Raw genomic sequence first — 6,000 nt, 5'->3', positions numbered from 1 at the left:
CGTCTGGCCCTTGCACTAACTGGTTGTCCTTTTGTTTCTATTATGTGTTTCACTTCATGTTTCTTTTTATGTCCGATGTCCATTTTTGGTTTAAGTATGTCGGGGTATTTAGCCATGATTTTGTGATATTCACAGTTGTTATTGATTAGTGAAATTTTTGAAGACGGACTTTTGCAAGTGTTTCCGTCTACTTTTAATCCAGTTACGTTGTCAGTTAACGTTGCGTTTTTCAAGTTTACGCTTAAGTTATAATTATGTAGGAAATCGGCTCCTAGTATCGCTCTTGACACGTCGGCGATTATGAATCTCCATTTCAATGGTCGTCTTAAATTTAAGTTTAATTCGAGTGTTCTTGTACCGTATGTTTTTATTTGGTTTCCATCGGCGCCGTAGAGTGTTGTTGTTGTCTCGTCGGAGGCGAGTGAATTCTCTATGTTGTTGTATGACCTCGGTAACACGGATACGTCGGCTCCAGTGTCGATTAGAAATTTCATGTTGGTTCTTCGATCGTAAACAAAGAAGCGGAATGTATCATGAGGGGGGTTACAGGCCTCTAGTTTGGCCCCCCGTAGGCGTTTTCCGGCTGGAAGCTGCATGGTTTTCTACATTTGAATGCTTTGTTTTTGAACTTGTTGTGGTAAAAACATATGCCGTTTGAATTTTCTCTAGACATGCTTCGGTATGGGGATCTGCTTTTATTTCTATATCGGCCGTTTTCTTGTCGTCTGTTGTCGTAGCGGCTCATGCGTCCTTGCCAGTTGTCGTTTTCGTGTTTCGCTTTTAGTTGTTTAACTTCCTGCGTTAGTAGTTCTATTTGTTTTAGCAGGCTCGACATTATGATGTTACTAAAAATTTTGTTTCTTGATTGATCGCAAGTTGTATTATATTCCGGATATTTTTGTAGTTGCGGTTGTACTTGCTGCGGTTCTTGATATTCATGTTCGTCGTTGATTGCCATCGTTGTGCGATATTTAAAAAAAAATATTTTATTTTATTTTATTTTTTTTTTGTAAAAAAAATTATTTAAATATTTTGGATTTTGCTGTGTTTGGATGTTACGGATTGGTATTTTTCGCGTTGTTAGAAAAAATAAATGGTGGGGTTAATGACTCGGGTTTGTTTATCGCTTATCGGCCGCGGTACGAAGTACGCTTAGGAATTTGTAATTGTCACGTGTTGTTTTTTTAAGCAAGAAGTTATGTAGACGGATTAATGTAATCGGATTATTTTTCGATGTTATATAGTAATGACAATGCTGAAAGAAATTTGATTATTAGGATAATTTTTGACGTAATATTAAAGAAAAAAATTTTTTTTTTTTTTTATATATAAATGACAATAATTTATTGATTCTACATTTACAGCGTCGTTTTTTTGCCTTGTTTTATTTGTGAATTATTTACGATTTGATTTTATTTATGAAACAGGATAGGTGGCGTTTACTATGAGAGCTAATTATTGAATTTTTGCATATATTTTTTGGCAAATAAATGATTTTAAATTATGTTTATTTAGGTTGACTTAGCTTTTTCGTTGTTCGTTTCCTCTTCGTTGTTGACGGTTTCCGTATCTGAAGTATGTGTTCGCGCACGTTCTTCCTGTGTGGATTTCCGATGTCTGCGTCAGCCTTAAGATGACCGAGAAGATGTCGTCTTAGCTGAAATCAGTGTTACAATAGCGGCGAGTATTCTGTCGGTACAATTAATTTTCTATTCTCCCACGTGGTTTCATCGGATTAGATATAGATAGATATATCGGATATAGATAGGATTCAAAAAATTTTAATAATTGACTTTTATTTTACCAGGGAAAAGATTCTAAATTGGGTAGTGCAAATATAAAAGGTTTAATTTCGAGATTATTATTTTTAATGAAAAGATTTTACGTTAGATATGTGAGAATACTAAAATATTGACTTACGTTTTATCCCTGGGACGCTCGTCGCCACGCTTCCTGTGATCGATGTTTATTACGCGTTGTTTTTTTTCGGTTTTTATTTAAAAAATGCTTCTAAAATTCCGAATTTTGTAAAACGTGTTTCGGGATCACGTCGGGGGGTCACCAATTATGGTTTCTAGTTGAATACCACTTTAATTTATCAGAAGGGAAGCAAGATGAAAGCGGATTACTTTTAACACAAATTTATTTAGTTCTATTAAATTACAATCAAGCAAATACTTAAGGATAATCGCGTGACTCTAATATGAGAACAGTTGAAGTACGTGTCGATCTGTGGACGGGTGGCGACGAAGTGTGGCGAGGTCGCTCGTTTCGTTCTTTTCTGCTCTCGTGAAGGTAGCTCGCTACGTTGAGCTTGAGTTGCCATATTCGATGTACATTATGTGTGAAGGTTGCCACAACGCAATAGTTTTCTGTCAACTAGAAAATTCATGTAATTTTTGTAATGAAGATCATACTTTCTTGTCATTTTATGTATCTGAATGTCCTTGTCTTACATTTATAACAACTCTATTTTTTGTGACTTGAATATTTACTTGTAAAAGCCCTCTGAGCGTTTATGTGAATAAAAAAATAAACAATTTTCATGGGATTAATATTATTTGATTTGTTTTAAAAATGAGTACTACATGTACTACTGTATTTATCATATTAAGACCTTTATGAATCACTTTTCAGCTCCTTAAAATTACAGATATAAAGATGTCTATTTTTTTAACATGACTTTTTTGTCAACCTTTTTTTGTGTATGTGTATATGATTTTTTGAAGTACCTACTTAGAGCCTTCCTATGGTTTGTGACACCTGCTCCACGCTGTTGCTAAAGTAACCAAAATTTATCTCGTTCATCTATTTAATGAATACAAGTTAATGGGGGCCCTTTATTTTTAGTAGGAAGATGAATGTTTTTGTGTGACTTTATTGTATAAAAGGTTTTAGCGTAAAACATTCAGCCGTATTAAAGTGAAAATTTACACCTGCCTCGAGTAATGTGCGTAGGTACTTAGAGTAGCTGGTATCTGCACATATCGCTGGTTGAATGCTAAAAGGCCACAACGCATAAAAAAATTAAACTCTTTATTCCAAAAATTGGGAGTGCGTATAGGACTCCGCAAGGTCCGCATTTTACAGTATGAAGGCTGTTTGAAGATCGGTTTTATGCTCGGTGAAGACCAAATTCCGCCTATACAATGCCTGCATTGCTCCTGTTCTCTTATACGGCTTTGAAACATGGCACCTTACAAGGGCGCAGAGCAGCCGAGTACAGAGCTTTGAGAATAGGTGTCGGCGGAGAATTTTAGACGTGCGGTGGTTTGACTTTATTAAGAATGAAGAGATAAGGCGTAGGACGCAGCAAATCTTGGTCACAACTGTCGTCAAGAAAAGGCGATTCAGTTGGCTTGGCCATGTACTCCGCATGCCTCCCGAGAGCCGCCATCAAGCTTGCCTCATTTAAAGGCATCAGGTTCGCGCCGCCCAGGACGACCACTGCTGAGAATTCTCGGCAATTCTCGTCAGAACTTCGGGACGCGGATCTCACTTGGGAGGATGCAAAGGAGCTGGCAGCCGACAGAAAAGCCTGGAGACAGTTTGTGAACTCCATATGCTCCACCTAGGGAGCGGATATGGTTTTATATATAATAATGTATTCCAAAAATGATATCTAAAACGTCTTCTTTTTTGTATTTAAAGACACCCATAATTCTAGCGATAGAAATGTCCGTTTCTAACGCTAGAATCATAAGTGTCTTTTTCGAATGTGAAAATGTTTTACATACCATTTTTGAGCAGTTTTTATTTGCGTTGTGGCCCTTTGGCATTTGACCAGCGATATATTCGGTTTTCATCCATAATAATGAAACACCTTTCATATATCTTCATCGCATACGGTTACTGTTCTGTAGTGATATGCTCTGATTCACATGTAATAAAATAACTAAGATATAAGATAACTTTTTCGAGTTTATTTAGGGGGTGCACGCAAACATAGAAGTAAGTAAGCGACCGGCACCGCGAGGAGCCAAACGTATCTCCGCGCACATTAAAAAAAAATAATAATAATAATAAATAAATAAATAATAATAATAATTAAGAATTTGTTTTTTTTTGGAATAGGTATGAAAGAATATTTTAATAATTTATTTTAATCTTCTTACATTTCAATAACGCTTCTCTCTTCAATACCGCTTTTTTTTTTTTCAAACAAAAAATAAATATTACAAAAACTTTTGATATTTTAAGTTTTTTTTTTAATAATATCAAATGTTAACAGGGTTTAAACAAAATCAAGTTGCTATTTAACAAATACTAGGGCTTAACGATCAAGATAACACTGATTCGATCTGATGCAGTTTCCTATGCACAGTTGGGTGCAGATAACGGTTAGATTTTTTTATGATACATAGTTACATTAAGTTTAATTTAATTTGAATGAATTTAATTTTAATTTAATTTCAAATTATCTAAGTTTAATCAAAAGTGTTAAAGTTAATGCTGATTCTATAAGTCAAATAAAGTTTTAAATTATTGATTCTTTAACACGTTTTCATCAAAGTAGAGCAAACGAATAATTTCGCAGAATTTATTTTTTCGCACTGTTAATAAGTAGCGCACCCAAGTAGACATTAAGTGAAGAAAAGTAACACCAGAAATTTATATTCCCGGGTCTTTTATTGTGTTTTGAGTATTAGTTATGATAATTCTGGACCATTAATTCTAATATTATGAGTATTTATATAATTACTTTCTCTTCAGTGACCATTGCGGATATTATTTTAGTCATTATTATTTAGTAAGAAAAAGTATACAAAGATGTACGATACCAATTCAATTTTAAAGCAAATATTTTGGGTGCCTGAAAAAAAAAACTATTTTGAAGCGTAAAGAAGATGAAAGTTTGATCCCGAAGGCTACGATCTGGCCTAGGCTGGCTGAAGTGACCAATTTAAATACGACAATGTTTACGATTTTGTCCATTTTTGAACGTCCATATTGTATGAAATTACGAACGTTGTATATAGGCAGTATGGTAACAATCACATTCGTACCTTAGTTAGAACTGAGAGATGGTATATACTGCCATCTTCAGTCAAGAACGTAAAATATATATCTGGATGATAAACAAAATCATGCAGCTTATAATTTGACCAGTTATTTTACAAATTTGGATTTTCTCCATTTTAAATTTTGATCAAATGGAAATCTGGAAAACTTTAAATAGCGTGGTTGTCAATCATGGATATAATGGCGAATGCTGCAAGTGTATATGTTATGTGATATTTTAGTCTATGACAGGTTATAAGTCCTGTAAATACCCAAACTTTCGTATTTTCCTTCATAAAAATGGTCAATGGTCAAGAGTTAATACTATGAAAATTGAAAAAAAAAAATCTTATTTTTTTGTGTGTATTTTAGGTTACAATAGATAAAAACAATAAAAATGACGCAAGTAAAAAGAATTCCACCGACAAGACACGCAAGGTGTCTTTGCGGGTTAGCAAATAACTGTTTCAATATAAATATAAACAAAAATAAATCTTTGTTGAAATGTTGAAAACAGGTATTGAACCAATAAAAAAGTAAGAAAAAATCACTACCCCCTTTATCCTCAGTCTCTTTCGTAAAAACTTTTCCCTAAAAATATGCACATAATATACCGTAACTGCTTGTTATTTATGAATTTATTTTCCAAACAAAACGGTTTGTCCAATATTACCCCTTCCTGTTCGAGCCTTCGATTTCAGGGCGAAAAAATGTTTGAGTAGGGTTATAGGGGTGTTCTCTTTCCTTTTTATGCGTGTTCGCAGCCAAATTTGGATTTATGGAGGCTCTGTGATCGTATATTTTAAACTTTATTCCTAATACGGGCGTTTGCCTAAGCGAAAAGTCGATTTGAAAAATAGCAGATACAACAGCTTTCTCTTAGCGTTAGTCGCATGTTAATATTGGTCGTATTCTATGAATGTGTGGTGTTCTATTCTCTCTGCCTACTCCTGCAGAAAAGCGGCATAATGGTAAATTAGTTTATTATTTAGTGCAAAT

This window comes from Brachycentrus maculatus, unplaced genomic scaffold, assembly GCF_059751285.1.
Source record: "Brachycentrus maculatus isolate JH-2025_06_01 unplaced genomic scaffold, ASM5975128v1 h1tg000119l, whole genome shotgun sequence".
NCBI lineage: Eukaryota > Metazoa > Arthropoda > Insecta > Trichoptera > Brachycentridae > Brachycentrus > Brachycentrus maculatus.
Note: the sequence above shows the minus strand (reverse complement) of the source record.